The sequence below is a fragment of the Triticum dicoccoides genome, chromosome 7B (genome assembly GCF_002162155.2).
Source record: "Triticum dicoccoides isolate Atlit2015 ecotype Zavitan chromosome 7B, WEW_v2.0, whole genome shotgun sequence".
NCBI lineage: Eukaryota > Viridiplantae > Streptophyta > Magnoliopsida > Poales > Poaceae > Triticum > Triticum dicoccoides.
The window spans coordinates 505206672-505225248 of NC_041393.1; positions in this window are offsets into that span (position 1 = coordinate 505206672).

Sequence of the window (18577 nt, forward strand, 5' to 3'; positions counted from 1 at the left end):
AACCCCTTTTGATATTACTTTTAACATACATTGACCATACTCTTTGGCCAGGACGGAATGCATCCCTCCTCGTCTTGAAAGATTTGCAGCCCAGTAATTCGGAGAAAACTAATAGGCCAAGCTTGGGTATTCTTCAAAAAGAAATATTGGGCTACCTATTTTCCCAAAGAACTGGTGCATGAGCATTTAGCTTTATTTATTTATTTACTTATTTATGTTTAGGGGACCATGAGCATGTACCTGGGCCATATTCATGTGAGAGCCTCCCTTCCAGTTAATTATGGGCTTCTCTATTGGGCCTTCATCAGTGGGCTGCATGTTATCAACAAGTGGAAAATGTGTTCCGTACGAAAAATAGTATGAGTTATGTACGGTACGGGGCACTAAAGGATCGAACCGTGCAATGACTTCCAAAACATTGTGTTTGTCGTTCTAACAACACATTTATTCAACCAACAGACGAAATATACTACCGATTGTACATTGAAAACAGCAGCAACACCAACCAGAGCTGGGGGTGCAACATAAGCAGTAAGCAGGCCAGAAGAGTGAAGACGCAACTCTCTCTCTTCCAAACCAAACAGCAGCCATCATTACAAAAGGGCTACCAAAAAAGAACAAGTGTATGCATCAAACTAAATAAAGAACCTACTACACAAGTGTACACATCTAACTAACTGGCTCAGTTAGACGTTACTATTTATTAAGCTGTGGAGATTGGCTGATGGCTTGAACCAGATGGGTGCCTGATGGGGGAAACTCCAGCCAGCAGGCCGAAGTCTGATACTTGCGACCCTCTCTCCTACTTTGGGATGCAAAGCATGGCGGCACATATCAGGGTATGGTGCATGCAGAGATGCATGGTACGCTGTGTACACACAGTTTTGCCTGATAAATGAAACCGCGCTGCCATCATGATCTTTGTCGTCGGTTATCTCCTGGTTATTCAGATAATTCAGTCCGACAAACAGAGAGCATGTACCAAGGCTACTTACCAGCCTCTAGTAAAAAATTCCTGAAGGCCCAGAGAAGCTGGGATCCTGCTCAAAGACCTTGCAGTGACTGTGATTGTATTCCATGAAACAACACGTCCGGTATGTGCGAACGATCATCAATCTTTCGCCGTCGTCTGAGTGAGCCAGGAACCACCTGCAACTGCCATGCCGCTTTTCTTTGAAAGTTTCTGGGATTAGGAAGGGTAGGGACACCAGGCGGCCTACAACATCATATCAAGTTGGAGTCAAATAAAAAAGGGCTCTTGATTTAGTCAATCTTAAGAACATCATGTTATGAGCATGAATATTTTTTCAGTAAATGTTGACAGTAATATAAGCAAGCCATCATGATATCATAGAAAAGTAACATACTGTTGTAACAACCATTTGTAGCGATGACTGGAGTAGGCCAGCAATACGTCCAACCATGGAAGGAGTCGACAGCGTAAATGAAGCCCTTGTGTTCAATGGCATCAGAGAACCATGGAGGATGTATGATCCTGCGATGGACGTGCAGATTTATCCACTTACTGCAGTGACTTGTCAGATAGGCTAGACTGCGGTTGAAGAACGCAATTAGCCTGAAGTCTTTGTAATTCGCAGATCTTGTGGGCACTTGGCAGATTACAACCTTGAGCAAATCAAACTTGGTATCATGTTGGCTACTGTAAGATTCTGAGTATTCTGGGCCGCGAAGTAGTGCAATGTTAATCGAAGGAAGGGGGATCAATCGTCGGGTGTAGACCTCCACGAGCATCTAGCTGCCGCGACCGTCGATGAGCACCATCCAAGACGTTTTCATGCCGACCCAGTACATACCGTTAATGTAGTTGAGGCTGACGGGGATCGGATCGCAGTCAAGGGGGTTGATGCTCGCCACTCTATGATCGTTATGCTGCGTGACATGCTATTTCTGAAGATCAGGCAGCATCAGCAAGCAAGGAGCTGGCTTAAAAAGCTCCGGCCTGAGGGCTTTGAGTAAATGGTACAGCCCCGACGAGCACGCGGCGAGTGGCATGGTACTGAGATTGTCCACACAGCGAAACAATGAGCTTGATTACGTCTGTGGGGAGCAAATTCCAGCCACTCTTTTGGCGGACGCTGCTCGGTTCTGACATTGTTAGTGCTTGGGTTTCGGACGAGGGGGGAGGCTCCTTAGCGGGTATGGAAGATTGGACGAGATTATGTGCGAACAAAGATGGAGAAGCAAATATGTGCTGTGGGAAGTGGATAGGTGATGATGACTACAGCACACCGCTTGACTTGCGAGACACATACCAGCAGTGTAGGGTCATATCGATGCCAGACAACTTGCTTGAGTGATCACAGTACTTGTACTCCCTACAGTACCTACTATAGTACCATGCCCTAACTTGCTTGACTAGAGTAGTAGAGTAGGACTCTGCTCTACTACTAGCACCGGAGGAGTAGTATATTCTAATCTAAAATAGTTACAAACTTCAATGCCCGAGCGTGGAACGACTACGAACCGTGCTCAAAGACCGTGTCTACGTGGTGTTTGGAATTATATGCAAAAAATAGCAAGATGCCCGTGCATTGCACGGCACACCATCATCACCAACTCGATTTTTTCTCTACTCCTACTCCTATAAAAGACTCAGTTGGTTATGATGGAGGCGAGGAGGCGTGTTTAGCCAGGTGTGCAGCGGATGGCGCAGTACTATTCGATTTGTTATAAAAAACAAATAAGAGTAGTAGAGATAGAGACTTAGGGAGGAGCACGAGGTTGTGGGAGATAAGGATGAACGAGGCAAGGCCTTATCTGTAAATGTGGAGAGAGGTGCGGGTATCTTTTGTAAAATTGTCATAGTTGGCTTTCTATCCGTCAGATATAGATCGGACGGTCTATATTACACGATGGTAGGCATACCATCATCACCAACTCGGTTTTCTATAAGAGTATAGATATAGATAGATAGAGACTAGGGAGTACTAGTAAGGACACCATCTACTACTTCGTGTGCTACTCCTACGCTCCATTCGGCGGCAGCAACATCCCCTACAGCCACTCCCTCCTGGGCTCCATTCGGCAAGCGTTGTTGAAATTTCGCGAGCGCACTCTCGCGACTGCTGGCAGCCACGACTTCACCGATGCCGACTTCTTCCCGGACCTCGAGAACCTCTTCCTCAACGACATGGCCGACAACCTCAATGCCAATGGTGCTGCTCCCGTTGCACCGTATGTGTTTCTGTCCTTCCTGTTCGAAATCATGGTAGAATTCATGTTTCCACTCTGTTTCCTACTACTATGCTAGTCCACATGATTAGTTTCATCTCTATTATAGCCGTCATGATTTCTTTTGTGCTTATTCAGATGAAATCTCGTAGTAGTAACTTGCTCATATATTCAACTAAAGCAACGTCCCTGTCGGTGTCAAAACCGGCGGATCTCGGGTAGGGGGTCCCGAACCGTGCGTCTAGGCGGATGGTAACAGGAGACAAGGGACATGATGTTTTACCCAGGTTCGGGCCCTCTTGATGGAGGTAAGACCCTACGTCCTGCTTGATTAATATTGATGATGTGTGTTACAAGAGTAGATCTACCACGAGATCAAGGAGGCTAAACCCTAGAAGCTAGCCTATGGTATGATTGTTGTTCGTCCTACGGACTAAAGCCATCCGGTTTATATAGACACCAGAGAGTGCTAGGGTTACACAGAGTCGGTTACAATGGTAGGAGATCTACATATCCGTATCGCCAAGCTTGCCTTCCACGCCAAGGAAAGTCCCATCCGGACACGGGACGAAGTCTTCAATCTTGTATATTCATAGTCTTGGAGTCCGGCCAATGATGATAGTTCGGCTATCCGGACACCCCCTAGTCCAGGACTCCCTCAGTAGCCCCTGAACCAGGCTCCAATGACGACGAGTCCGACGCGCATATTGTCTTCGGCATTGCAAGGCGGGTTCCTCCTCTGAATAATTTATAGAAGATTGTGAACACCAGGATAGTGTCCGGTTCTGCAAATTAAATTCCACATACTACCGTAGAGAGAATAACATTTACACAAGTTCAATCTGCTGACCTATTTCGTGGCGTGACATCACACCACTACCAAGCCTTTACTCGAATTGTTTTTATTGTACCACCTCAGCGCGTTTAGCGAAGCGGTTTCCTTGGCACGTCTTGTCGAAGCAGAGATCGTGTTCCCCTTATTCCGGGATTCCCATCAATACGGACGTGGGTAACCCAATCGCGCCATTGATTGTGGCGCTTGGGAGACAAGCGAGTTTTATCAGGCCGGTGGGGACACATGTTTTTGCCCGCCCATATAAGGGGATAAAGATCCAACCCTTTTACCCGCGCCTTCTTCCTCCTTGGCTTATCCATCTCCGCGAACTCGAGCTCCAGCGCCCAAGTCCGTACATCTCACCTCAACCTTCTCCAACTATGTCCGGAGCGGGAGGCAAGTGGATGGCCTCCTCCGTCACGGAGGGGCACATCCAGAAGCTGCGCAGCGCCCGATATTTATCCAGCAACATCACGCATCGGCTCCCCGACAAGGGAGAGCTCATCCCCACCCCCAGGCCCCATGAGAGGGTAGTATTTCTTACCCATTTCCTCCGTGGTCTGGGCTTCCCACTCCATCCCTTTGTCCCGGGGCTCATGTTCTACTATGACCTGGATTTCCATGATCTGGCCCCGAATTTCATCCTCAACATCTCGGCGTTTATCGTCGTGTGTGAGGCCTTCCTCTACATCCAGCCCCACTTCGGCTTGTGGCTCAAGACCTTCAGTGTCAAGCCGAAGGTTGTGAAGGGCAGCCAAGCGGAGTGCGGAGGCGCCATGGTGGGCAGGATGTCCAACGTCACTTGGCTTGAGGGCACTTTCGTGGAAACCATTAAGGGGTGGCAATCAGGGTGGTTCTACATCACCGAGCCGCGTGACCCCGAATGGGCAACGGCCCCCGAATTCAGATCTGGCATCCCCACACGGCTCACCTCCTGGAAAGAGAGCGGCCAGACATGGGGTGATTTGGAGGAGCTGACCGGACTCCAAGCCTGCGTCCAAAAGCTAGTGGACAAGAAGCTCAAGCTTATCAACGTAGTCCAGGTCATGCTCATCCGCCGGATCCTCCCTTGCCAACGACGGGGCTTCAACATGTGGGAGTTCGATCCGGCGCAGCACCAAACTTTGAGCGGGCTCTTCGACACTACGTACGAAGATGTCTGGAAGGTGTTGTTCAAGGGCGCCGAGGCTCCCGCATCCGCTACCGAAGATCACGGATTCAGCTCGCAGCATTCGGCTGACGAGGTAAGCGATTTTGTCCTTTACGTGACGCTTGTTTTCCATAGTTTGACTCTATGCGGGATCTAAACTCCCTTTCCTTTGACAGGACTGGCTGACGAAGGCCGAATAGACTATCTGTCCGGCCCCATTGCCAGAGGACCCAGTGGACGCCCGCTTAACGGGGCTGCTGGCTCCGGCACCCCACGTGGTGCCGGAGAAGAAGGCCAAGAAGAAGACCACGGGCACTCGGAAGAGTTCCCGTTTTCAGGTGTTATCGGATGATGACTCCGAGGCCGACTCCTCTCACAAAGGCGAGGAGGATAAGAAGAAAGCCTCTCCCCCAGCGAGGGAAGGGAGGAAAAGGAAGGCCTCCCCAACGAGGGAGGCCGAAGGGTCCAAGAAGGGAAAAACTCTTTCCCCGAACTGCTCTGCCAACACCAGTGATGATGACAAGGACTGGCCCCCAGGAGGAGGAGGCCCCGGAGGTGTCACAGGACAACCTCCCGGACTTTGCACCGGACTCGCCCCCGGAACCCATAGTGGCTCCGGAGTCCGGCGGGCGGCCCCTTCATAAGAAGGGCAAGACCGTGACGCCGGCAGCCTCCGTCTAACCGGAGGCGCCGGATAGCTTGCTGGAGGCGCTCAATGGCGACTCCATCAAATAGGAACACCGCACTGTTATGAGTGCGGTGATTCAGAAGGTTCAGCTCGCCAAGAGCGGGCTGACCGAAGCCTGCAGCAGCCTTCTAACAGGCTTTGAGGTAAGAATTTTGATATATGTAAAATAGTACCGCATAGACAGTAGGCCCTGATGCTCGGTTCGGTGTTCGGAAAGAAAATCCGGACTGAGGATCTAAAAAGATATACGCAAGAGTCATAAAAAATATGTCAATATGGGATTGCAGGCTGCGCTGCTGACCTCTGCCGCACTGACTGCGGAGGTCAATACTTTGAAGCAAAGCCTCGAGCGGTCCGAGAACGAGCTCGTCCGTGCCAAGAAGTAGCTCGAGGACAAGGAAGGTGAGTAAGACCTTATTAAAATTGTACCTTACAGAAAAGGATTTTGGTTGCAAAAAGAATGACAAGGATAACGTGGGTATTGCAGGGGCCACTAACGAGGTGGCGACCCTGAAGGAGGCGGTGGCCGTGGCTGAACGTAATGCGGCCGTGGAGCACACCGAGCGAGAGAAGCAGGAGGCGCAGGTGGCGGAGGTACAACGAGAGCTCCAGGATCTCGTGGAAAAACATGAGAGCCTGGAGCGTGACTCGAAGACTCGAGAGTCTGAGCTTGCATCGGCTCTTGAGAGTGCAAAAGCCGCTAAGGCCGAAGCCTACAAGGCCTTCCAAGAAATCGAGGCGTTGAAGAAAATAGCAGCGGGTAAGGCATTTTTCATGCAAAGTAAGCATGTGAGTGTTAATTACTTGTTACTTACTCGAATTCGGAGCTCTCCATGAGCGTTCGCAGATCTTCCTCACAGCGTGTCCGAAGCTGCCGCGTTCTACCGGGCCGAGGAAGGGAGCTCGACGGAGAAGGTCTTCTGGTCTCAGTATGCTGAGGCCGGACAGCCGGTGCCACTTAGCGACCAGCTGAAGCAGCTGGTCGAGCTCCACAAGCTGGCCGAACAGGCCATGAAGGGCCTCATAGTTCGGCTGTGGCCGAAGGAGGCCATGCCTGGGAGCTACTTCTGCCTGGTGCGGCGGCTGGTGGATGCGTGTCCATGGGTTGAAGTCATCAAGCACTCCGCCTGTATTGAAGGTGCCCGTCGGGCTTTGCCCATGCAACGGTGGACTGGGGCAAGATGGATGCTGAGAAGCTTGTGACAGACGCGCCACCGCTGGGCAAGGAGTATCGTACTCCCGAGATGTATTATAAGACTGTACTCCAAGGATATAATATTTGAGTAGACTCACATTTTGTTATCCTGTGCGCTGAAAACTTAGTTCATATGCGCTAACTACAACGCTTGTTAATTTAAAATATTACCTTTTGTGTGGCTGTTTATCAAATCTGATAGATGGCAAGTCGTCAGCTTCAGCCCCCATGCCACGAGTTCTGGGGTGTTCGGGAAAATTTTGAGCACTCTTGTTCCCATTTTTGGGTCCATCTAGGGAGGCGCTCAACACAACGAACAAGGCAACCGGACTTATAATGCTTGAACACTCTCACTTAGCCATAGAATTTTATAATTTTAAATTTCGGCGAAGCCCCTAGTCTTCGGAAGGCCGAATTTGGGGTGCTATCCATGCCTGGGCCGGACGAAGCCGGCTCCTCGCTCTAAGCGGCATAAGTCTTTAGGGACTCGCAAAGAACCTCTCGAATAGTGACCGGCTCTTGCCGCATCATGACGGTCAGTTTTAGCTTTCTCCACTGAGGCGCTCGCCCAGCTCAACTGGGGCGCAATCGTAGTGGTTCTCCCGGTGCTACCTTAGCCGATACAACGGAATGTAAGGTACCAAAACATGGGAGCCGGGCAAACCCAACTATTGACCCAAGACATGATTCGGAGCCGATGCATATAATGCTATAAGTTCGGGGTGCCGCACTTGTGAAAGTGTTCGGACTTATCACACCATGATGCGGGAAACATAAGCCCCTGGTGTATTTAGCCATACCGAAATGTACGGATGCAACATGTCATAAATGAACATATGTATAAGAAAGAAATGCAATTGGAAGCAAAAAGGTGCTGCATTACTTATTCAAGAAAAACTGCTGTGAATGCAGAATGATACAAATGGTGTGATAAGCAAGGGATGGGACTATTAAACATGTCCCCCTCCAGGGGGTAGGCTGCGGAATGGTGTATAAATCAGATTTAATGCTCGTAATGGAGACCACCTAGATATTCGTTGTAGCCTTTCTCCTCCCCTGGCTGTTGCATCGTGAGTTCGGCCGGTATGCTGCTGAACAAGGCCTCTGACGAACGGAGTCCTGTAGGTAAAAATAAAAAGGAAAAAGAAAAAAAAGAACGACACACTTGAGAGCCCCTGGTGTGGTTGAGCCGCATTCTGGGCCTATCGTGGTCGTGCCCCTCCCCCTATGTCCATGGTATCTTCAGGGCGTAATGATGTACGCGAAGGACCTGTCTTGAAATTTTGCAGGGGCTGGGGTTGGGGCCGCACTGCTACGCGTGCTTGGAACGTGCCAGGTGGTCTTGTTGTAGGTTACTCCGGGCGCGTTTAGCCATGTCCGGTCGCTTAACGGCTGGACTCGAGAATTGCCTTAAGAGGCCGCACTGTACTTCTGCCGCGAGAGCCGCTGTATGTTCCTCCATTCGAAGAGAGCGTTCAATGTTTCCGTTGACCGTGATGACTCCTCGAGGGCCTGGCATCTTGAGCTTGATGTATGCATAGTGCGGCACCGTGTTGAACTTTGCAAACGCGGTACATCTGAGCAGAGCATGATAGCCGCTGCGGAACGGAACTATGTCGAAGATTAACTCCTCGCTTCGGAAGTTATCCAGGGATCCGAAGACCACTTCCAGTGTAACTGAGCCTGTACAATTGGCTTCCACACCTGGTATGACGCCTTTAAAGGTTGTCTTGGTTGGTTTAATCCTTGAGGGGTCTCTGCCCATTTTGCGCACTGTATCCTGATAAAGCAGGTTCAGGCTGCTACCGCCGTCCATCAGGACTCTGGTTAGGTGAAACCCATCGACGATTGGGTCTAAAACCAATGCGGTGAATCCGCCGTGGCGGATGCTGGTGGGGTGGTCCCTTCGGTCAAAAGTGATCGGGCAGGAGGACCATGGATTGAACTTCGGGGCAACTGGCTCCATCGCGTATACATCCCTGAGTGCATGCTTCCACTCCCTTTTGGGTATGTGTGTTGCGTATATCATGTTCACCGTCCGCACCTGTGGGGGGAAACCCTTCTGTCCTCTATTGTTCGGCGGTCGGGTCTCTTCCTCGTCATCGCTATGCAGCCCCTTGTCATTGTTTTCGGCAATTAACTTGCCTGCCCACTTGAATACCCAACAGTCCCTGTTGGTGTGGTTGGCTGGTTTTTTGGGGGTGCCGTGTATCTAGCACGGGTGGTCGAGTGTTCGGTCCAAATTGGACGGACCCGGAGTAGTTCTTTTGAATGGCTTTTTCCTTTGACCGGGTTTAGATCCTCTGAATCCGGCATTGACTGTCGTATCTTCACTATTATCGCCGTTAATGCTGCATTTGTTTTTGTTGCAACGCGACCTGCCATTACGGTCCTTGAAATCCGGACTGCCGGAATTTTTGCTGAGGTTGTTGTTGCGTGCTAGCCAGCTGTCCTCACCCGCGCAGAAGCGGGTCATGAGTGATGTGAGGGCTGTCACGGATTTCGGCGTTTCCTGTCCCAGGTGCCGGGCAAGCCACTCGTCGCGGATGTTATGCTTGAAGGCCGCGAGGGCCTCCGCATCCGGACAGTCGACGATTTGGTTTTTCTTGGTTAAGAACCGTGTCCAGAATTGTTTGGCCGATTCGTCTGGCTGCTGAATTATGTGGCTTAGGTCATCAGCGTCTGGTGGTCGCACATACGTGCCTTGGAAGTTATCGAGGAATGCGGCTTCCAGGTCTTCCCAACTCCCGATTGACTCTGCTGGCAAGCTGTTAAGCCAATGCCGGGCTGGTCCTTTAAGCTTGAGTGGGAGATATTTGATGGCGTGAAGATCATCACCGCGGGCCATGTGGATGTGAAGGAGATAGTCTTCGATCCAAACCGCGGGGTCTGTTGTGCCATCGTAGGATTCAATGTTCACGGGTTTAAACCCTTCGGGGATTTGATGATCCATTACTTCATCTGTGAAGCATAGTGGGTGTGCGGCGCCTCTCTACTGGGCGATATCACGACGGAGCTCAAAAGAGCTTTGTCTATTTTGTTCGGCCCGGCCTGACTTATTGTGTCCGGCGCGACGGTTGTCGTCACGTATCATGGGGCGCCCACGCGATCCATAGATCGATCTTGATTGTCTTGCCTTATCCTCCAATATATCTCGCAAGTCCGGAGCGTTCCCCTGTGGCCTTGTGCTTTTCAAGCGATGCCGAGGTACGGTTCTAGTGAAGGGCCTAGGGGCCTCTCTGTCGCGACCACGGGGTGGTCGGTCAGCCGTATTGTCTGCTGGTGATGCAGGTTCATACGCCTCCTCCTCTAATCGGGGGAGCAGCTTGCATTTAGGGTAGCTTTTGGAGGGGCGTTCGAGCTCATCCTCTTCGGCCGCGAGGACTTCAGTCCATCTGTCGGCTAGCAGATCTTGATCAGCTCTAAGTTGTTGTTGCTTTTTCTTGAGGCTGTTTGCCGTGGCCATAAGCCTGCGTTTAAAACGCTCTTGTTCGACGGGATCCTCAGGCACGATGAATTCATCGTCGTCGAGGCTCGCTTCGTCTCCGGAGGGAGGCATATAATCCTCTACCTCTTCTTCTGCTGCTCTCTCATGAGGGCTGGCGTCTCAGTCCTCCTGTGCTGAATCTTGCTGGAGGGGGTTGTCTTCGGCACTGTCTGGGGTGTTATTATCTCCGATGCCGGAATCTTCATTCTTGCTGTGGCGGGATTTAGAGCAGCGCCGCTGACACTGGCGCTTGGGCTGTTTCTTGGAGGGGTCATCCTCCGTTGTTCCTTCGCCATTCCCATCCTTTGGGATATCCACCATGTATATGTCATATGATGAGGTGGCTTTCCAGTGCCCGGTAGGCGCTGGTTCTTAGTCATCTCCGGCATCGTCGTCCATACCGTCGATGTCTTCGGAGTCGTAGTCTAGCATGTCGGTTAGATCGTCGACAGTGGCTACCAAGTGGGTGGTGGGTGGGTTTTGAATTTCTTCGTCGTCCGCGTCCCAACCATCCTGACCGTAGTCCGGCTAGGGCTCTCCTGATAACGAGAGATACTTTAGTGAACTCAAGATGTCGCCAAAAGGTGAGTGTTGAAAGATGTCCGCCGCGGTGAACTCCATGATCGGCGCCCAATCGGATTCGATCGGAGGGGGAGCGGGAGGTTCGGAGTCCGGCGAGGAGTTCGGCACCTCGGAGTCACGAGCTTCATAAGGGACAAGGTCAGTGTTTGGCTCTATCGCTGTAGAGGTTGCAGCCCCCGAGGCGGTGTCTAGCCACCCGTCCTTGATCTACGTAGCCGGCTCTGAATTAAAGATTGGAGCGGACTCGAGTGCGGCCTCCAGGGTACTGTCTGGCTGCACAGCTAAATCATGCCCATCATGACAGTGCGGCACGCTTGGCTGTGGCTCGAATCCATCGAAGATCAAGTCCCCGCGGATGTCAGCCATGAAGTTCAAACTTCCAAATCTGACCTGACGGCCAGGGGCGTAGCTTTCGATCTGCTCCAGATGGCCAAGTGAATTGGCCCGCAGTGCAAAGCCGCCGAATACGAAGATCTATCCGGGGAGGAAGGTCTCACCCTGGACTGCGTCGTTCTTGATGATCGAAGAAGCCATCGAGCCTATCGGTGACGACACAGAGGAACTCTCAATGAAAGCACCAATGTCGGTGTCAAAACCGGCGGATCTCGGGTATGGGGTCCCGAACTGTGCGTCTAGGCGGATGGTAACAGGAGACAAGGGACACGATGTTTTACCCGGGTTCGGGCCTTCTTGATGGAGGTAAAACCCTACGTCCTGCTTGATTAATATTGATGATGTGTGTTACAAGAGTAGATCTACTACGAGATCAAGGAGGCTAAACCCTAGAAGCTAGCCTATGGTATGCTTTTTGTTCGTCCTACGGACTAAAGCCATCCGGTTTATATAGACACCGGAGAGGGCTAGGGTTACACAGAGTCGGTTACGATGGTAGGAGATCTACATATCCATATCGCCAAGCTTGCCTTCCACGCCAAGGAAAGTCCCACCCGGACATGGGACGAAGTCTTCAATCTTGTATCTTCATAGTCTTGGAGTCCAGCCAATGATGATAGTTCGGCTATCCGGACACCCCCTAGTCCAGAACTCCCTCAGTCCCCTACAGCCACTCCCGTTTCATGGATGGCCTGGTCGATGCCTCCAAGGAGCCCTTCGTCTACTTCTATGAGTGCTCGATGCTGTTTTGGGGCTCGCCGGCAGACATGGTGCATCACCTCACGGATGCGTGCAAAGGTCACTACTGGCCCTTGGCGGAGAACGTCAAGTACGAGACGTGCTACCCGTTCACCATGCCGGAGTTGCTGGAGGATCACCGCCGCCTACTAGTCTCGGAGGAGGATGGCAGCGTCTTCCTCTTGATCGTGGGCACTGGCGAGGCCCGTGCAGTCCACCGCCCCGTCTCTGTAGTGTGCGTCAAGGGCGACGCCGCTAACGCTGACACTGACATGAGGCTAATGTATGGGTGCGTGCTCACTGTTACTACCCCTTAGAGGTACGTGGGCGGCGACACCAGCTCCATCATGCTGACTAGGACTGTGCAGAGCTGGGACCTTCCCACCGATGTGGACATGGAAGACGCATGGTATGATTTACCCCGCAACGCGGTGCACGGGGACTCCAAGGAGGTTCACCTGGACATATGAATTACCAAGTTAACTGTCGATCATTAGTCTTCGCTCAATGAAATCCGCTGTCTAAGCATGTGGAGACTTCCATGCATGATCTTGCTCTATTGGAGTATCGCGCATGAATAAAAGTGTATCCATTTATGGTTTAGTCTAGAATCTTCCATGTATGAATTTTTACTACAGTACTGGTGAAAGACTTATGATGAACCATTTCTTACATCTCCTCTGCCCCCCTTGCAAGTCATCCTGATTTAGCCCCCCCGTCTAGGTGTATAAGGGCATGGTTAATATTACTTAATAGTATAGCAAACTGTTGACTATAAGAAAGTGCCATGTCATCTGTAGCCAACATGTATAACAAGCAATACTCAAAAACTAATTCTTAAAGATCATTTCTTGCAAAGCACAATAATTGTTATTTCTTCACAAGTTTTGGATGCAGGTTGAACAGTTGAACGCTTTTGTTTGCAAAAGATACCTTTTTATCTATTTCACCCGGATGTTTGTGAGCTCTAGAGATGAAATAATATCTGAAGAAACCTATCGATACATGTCGGTGTCAAAACCGGCGGATCTCGGGAAGGGGGTCCCGAACTGTGCGTCTAGGCGGATGGTAACAGGACACAAGGGACATGATGTTTTACCCAGGTTCGGGCCCTCTTAATGGAGGTAAAACCCTACGTCCTGCTTGATTAATATTGATGATGTGTGTTACAAGAGTAGATCTACCACGAGATCAAGGAGGCTAAACCCTAGAAGCTAGCCTATGGTATGATTGTTGTTCGTCCTACGGACTAAAGCCATCCGGTTTATATAGACACCGGAGAAGGCTAGGGTTACATAGAGTCGGTTACAATGGTAGGAGATCTACATATCCGTATCGCCAAGCTTGCCTTCCACGCCAAGGAAAGTCCCATCCGGACACGGGACGAAGTCTTCAATCTTGTATCTTCATAGTCTTGGAGTCCAGCCGATGATGATAGTTCGGCTATCTGGACACCCCCTAGTCCAGGACTCCCTTAGTAGCCCCTGAACCAGGCTTCAATGACGACGAGTCCGGCGCGCATATTGTCTTCGGCATTGCAAGGCGGGTTCCTCCTCCGAATAATTTATAGAAGATTGTGAACACCAGGATAGTGTCCGGCTCTGCAAAATAAATTCCACGTACCACCGTAGAGAGAATAATATTACACAAGTTCAATCTACTGACGTATTTGGTGGCGTGACGTCAGACCACTACCAAGCCTTTACTCGAATTGTTTTTATTGTACCACCTCAGCGCGTTTAGCGAAGCGGTTTCCTTGGCACGTCTTGTTGAAGCGGAGATCGTGTTCCTTTTATTCCGGGATTCCCATAAATACGGACGTGGGTAACCCAACCGTGCCCGTTGCCACGCCCCCTCCATCGAAGGCGGGTTCCAAACGGTCACGGGGACGGCTCTTGGTATTCTTCCTCTTTATAATGAGACCAAGGCCCGTTCTTTTTCTTCAATCCTCAATCGAAACTGCCCCTCGCCCCGAGTTCCAACACCCAGTGCTCCAGATTCGGGTACCTTTGACCTTCGACAATATCCGGCTCCGACCTACGAGGCCGGTGGACGCCCTCCTCCGTCACGGAAGAGGACGTGCTAAAGCTGAGAGACGCCAGGTACTTAACCTACGAGATTTCGCATAGCTTGCCTGCCCGAGGGCAAGTTATTCCAACTCTCGAGCCCGGTGAGGGCGTCGTGTTCATGTCTCACCTCCGTCGGGGTTTAGGCTTTCCGATGGATCCCTTCGTGAGGGGGCTCATGTTTTACTATGGGCTGGAATTCCACGACTTGGCTCCGGAGTCCATCCTCCACATCTCATCATTCATTGTTGTCTGCGAAGCCTTCCTCCGCACTACCCCTCACTTCGGCTTGTGGCTCAAAACCTTCAACGTGGAGCCGAAGATGATTGAGGGGCATCAGGCAGAGTGCGGCGAGGCGGTTATAAGCAAGAGGGCCGATGCTCCATGGCCCGAGGGCTCTTTTCAGGAGGAGCTCGGCTTGTGGCAACAGGAGTGGTTCTATATCACTGCTCCCAGGGGCAGCAGGCAGAGGCCGCCGCCCGTTTTTCGCCCGGGCCCTCCACAACGGCTGACGTCATGGATCAACAAGGGGCTCGACTGGGGGCTGTCCAAAGACGTACCCCTATTGCAGGACCGGATTCGAGGCCTCCAGGAAAGGGAGATCAATCTGGTTGTAGTGGCACAGGTTATGCTGATTCGACGCCTTCTGCCCTGCAAACGTCGCCCCCTCCGCCTGTGGGAATTTAATCCGGAGGGGCCACGGGCTCTCCAACACTTCATGGGTTTGACGCCCGTGGAGATGTATAAACTGTTCTTCGGATCGCAAGAGATGCGTCCAGAGTTAACCGAGGATGCTGGCCTAAGCTGCAATCGCCCAGATACTCAAGTAAGTAGCCCTGTGTCCAGACACATTGTCGATTTATTTATCATGGGTTTGCCTTTTAACCAGCTATCCCTTGGACAGGAGTGGATAACGCAAGCAAAACTAATACGGTGTCCGGCCCCCCTCCCTGAGACCACGCCGGATCCCGTGTTAATCAAAATGTTGGAGGTTGCACCTTCGAAGGAGGGCGAAGGGGGGCACAGGGAAACTACCACCTCTGCCAAGGAGGATTTTAGTAAGGGGGAAATCGAGAGTCCCTCCTTCCAAGGGGAGAAGTGGACCGCTTCTGAAGAACTGGAGGCCAAGGCCTCAAAACGGGGAAGGAAATCTGCACCGGAAGGTCCCGTGCCGTGAAGAGCCCCGGCCGCACTGTCTAGTCAGAGGAATCAGCCCTCCAGCGAGCCATAAGTAAAAAGAGGGAATTTTGTAACAGGGGACACCCCTGCTTTATCTCTAAGGGTAACCGAAGTTTTCGCCTTGTAGTTTGGATCTCAGCCCATCTCAGCAGAGCTCATCTTCGGGGGACCTTCGTCTGGAGATGATGGAGAGTGAAACGCCTCCATCTTCCGCCCCGTCGGGCGGGGCGGACGGCCCTGAGGTGTCGTCACGGAGGGTCTCCCCAAGTCCGGTGGGGCCGGGGAGTTCGGCACCCACTGGAGTACGGCTGGTGGAGCTGCAGGATTTTCTCAAGAGGGTGTCTATCTCAGAAGATCACCGCACATTAATGAGTATGGTGATTGAAAGGATCTCATCCGCCGAGAGCGGGTTGTATGAGGCCGTCGGAAGTTTGCTGACGGGGTTTGAGGTACGCAAAAAATGACATACCTTTTGACAATTTTGCACATAGAGTGCGCCCTGTATAGATAGTAGCCCCTGAGACTTGGTATGCTGTCGAAAGCGACAGCGTGCCAAGGATCATAATCTCAGTTATAGAATGTCGCCTTTCCTATGCAGGTGGCGGAACTTTCGGTGGCCAGCCAGACTGATGGAGTTACCGAGCTGAAGAGGCAACTCGATGTTGCGGATGCGGACATCGCGCTTGTCAATAAACGACTTAATGAGTCACAGGGTAGGTGGTTGCTCCGCGGTTGCCTGGTAAGGGAGCTGATGCCCGTTGCTTACAACTTGTATGCTTGATGCAGATGGTGCCGCTATTGTGGAAGACCTTCGAGCAGAGCTTTCTCGAGCCAAGGAGCAAGCCAGGAAAAGTGATGCGGCTGCCTCGAAGGCAGCGGAAGAGCTAAAAGCCGAAAAGGATGCTCACTGCCGAAGCAGGGAGGAGATGGCCGGAATGGCCGCGAAATTAAAAGATGCTGCCGACTGCTACGAGGTTCTTGAAAGAGAACACCGAGCTGAGCAAGAGAACCTGAAGAAGGCCGCCGCCGAAGCCAAGGATGCCCGTGGTGCGATGCGGGCTATGAAGGAGGAACTGCGTCAGGCCGGAGACATTGCGGCTGGAAAGCCCTTTCTACTGCGTCAGAAGTTTAAGGATCCGAAGTATGCTCAGTTGGGCCAATTGTGTGGTGCAGAGGATCCTTATCTGGATTTGGCGGCGAGTGCGGCGGACGCAGTCGTGCATTTCCGAAGCCAGAAGGATCACGAAATGGAAGAGCTTTTTTGGTCCCAATTCCATAGTCCGGAGCGTCCACTCCCGTTGGCTGATCGGCTGGCTGAGTGGGCTGAGCTGAATAGATTGTCCGGACTTGCCATGACGGATGTGGTCGCTCATCTGTGGCCGGAAAGGCCCAAGCCGAAGAGTTATTTTGGCTTGTTACAACAATTCCTTGGGGCGGTGCCGCATATCAAGGCGATGAAGCGGTCGGCATGCATAGAAGGTGCACAGATGGCTCTCGCCCGTGTGAAGACATACTGGGCGGAGATGGATGCCACCTCTGTTGCATCCCGGGGTTCGGACAAAAACCGATTACCCGCCGAGCACTATTTTGAGGAAGTCCTGCAGGGCGCTCGTTTAATAGAGTCGCAGTGCTCGAAAGATGTTATGTTTAAATGACATGTATGATTTCTGAGGTCATGTTTATAATGCAATGGCTTTTTATACTTGTGCGTTCAAGTATTGAACTATCTCCTGTGCGACCGTATATGTATGAATAACCTGAAAGATGGCAGTCTTTGGCTTCAGCCCCCACGCACATGGTGCGGGGGTGTTTGCAAAAAGAAAAGCGCTTTTTCACACTTAATCCAACGTCTTGGTCCTTTGAAGGAGGTGATAGCGTAGCAAACTAGGCAACCGGACTATAATGCTTTATCACTTTCACTTAGCCATAGGAGCTTGAAGGTGGGGCTACTATATAGCCCCTAGAGGCACCGCGTTCTCCGAATTCGGGGCGCGTATGTGCCTGACCGGGAAGCGGCCCTTCGTCAAAGCGGAGGAATTCTAAACATTCCAATAGTCGATCAAGTGGTTGACCAGTCTCTCGCTATATCATGACAGTTAGTTTTCGGCTTTCTCTATTGAGGTGCTCGCCTGGCCGAACCGGGGCACAATCGTAGTAGTTCTCCTGGTGCCGCGTTAGCCGATGGAGCGGAACATAAGGCAGCAAAACACAGGAGCCGGGCAAACCCAACATTTGACCAAAGACATGATTCGGAGCTGATGCATATAAGGCCTAACTCGAGACGCCGAACACTCCTTGAGGTGTTCGGTCTTTATGATACCGGGCAGAACAATGCCCTAAGCCCCTAGTGTCTAGGTACAGGCGGGAACTTCTGACGCGGCCGATGCCAAAACGCCAGCCTCCTCCTCGATTATGGTAGAAAATCGGGGGATGTGTATCAACAAGAGACAGTAAGAAAGGTTTATGCAGGGTCTTAATCTGAAAAGAATCCTTGCAACGGGTCCCTGCTGCACGTCTGCGCCTGTGTCTCCATTGTGCTGTATCCTGGACGGGTGTAGCACGTGCTTCATCTGTAAAAGAGAAGGACTTAGTTTGGAAGAAATATCGTGCAAAAGTTGTATTTAAAATAAAGTATAATTTGGAAGATGAATAAAGTTGAGCTTTATTGGCTCTCATCGTCTATACGCGCGGCCCCTTGTAAAGGGGTATGCGGCTGGGAAGCCCCTTGTTTATTTACGCCGGACTCGTCTAACCGTGTCCGAGGTCTGAATGACCTGTTTTTAGGGGCTTTGACCTGCAAGGTCGGATTAGAGTGTGGCTGTCAAGGCAGTCTCACGTTCTCCGTGGTCGAGGAACACTCGGAGTTACTCTTAATGAGATTATGCCGCATGGACCGGGCATTTTAAGCGTAAGAGACGCGTAATGTGGTATTGCGTTAAAGCGGGCGAAAGCTTCGCGTCCCAGTAGTGCTTGAGGGCCACTGTGAAATGGGGCGATATGGAGAGTGAGCTTTTCGCGACGGAGGTCGTCGGATGAACCGAAGACAACCTCTAGTGGTACTGAGCCTGTACA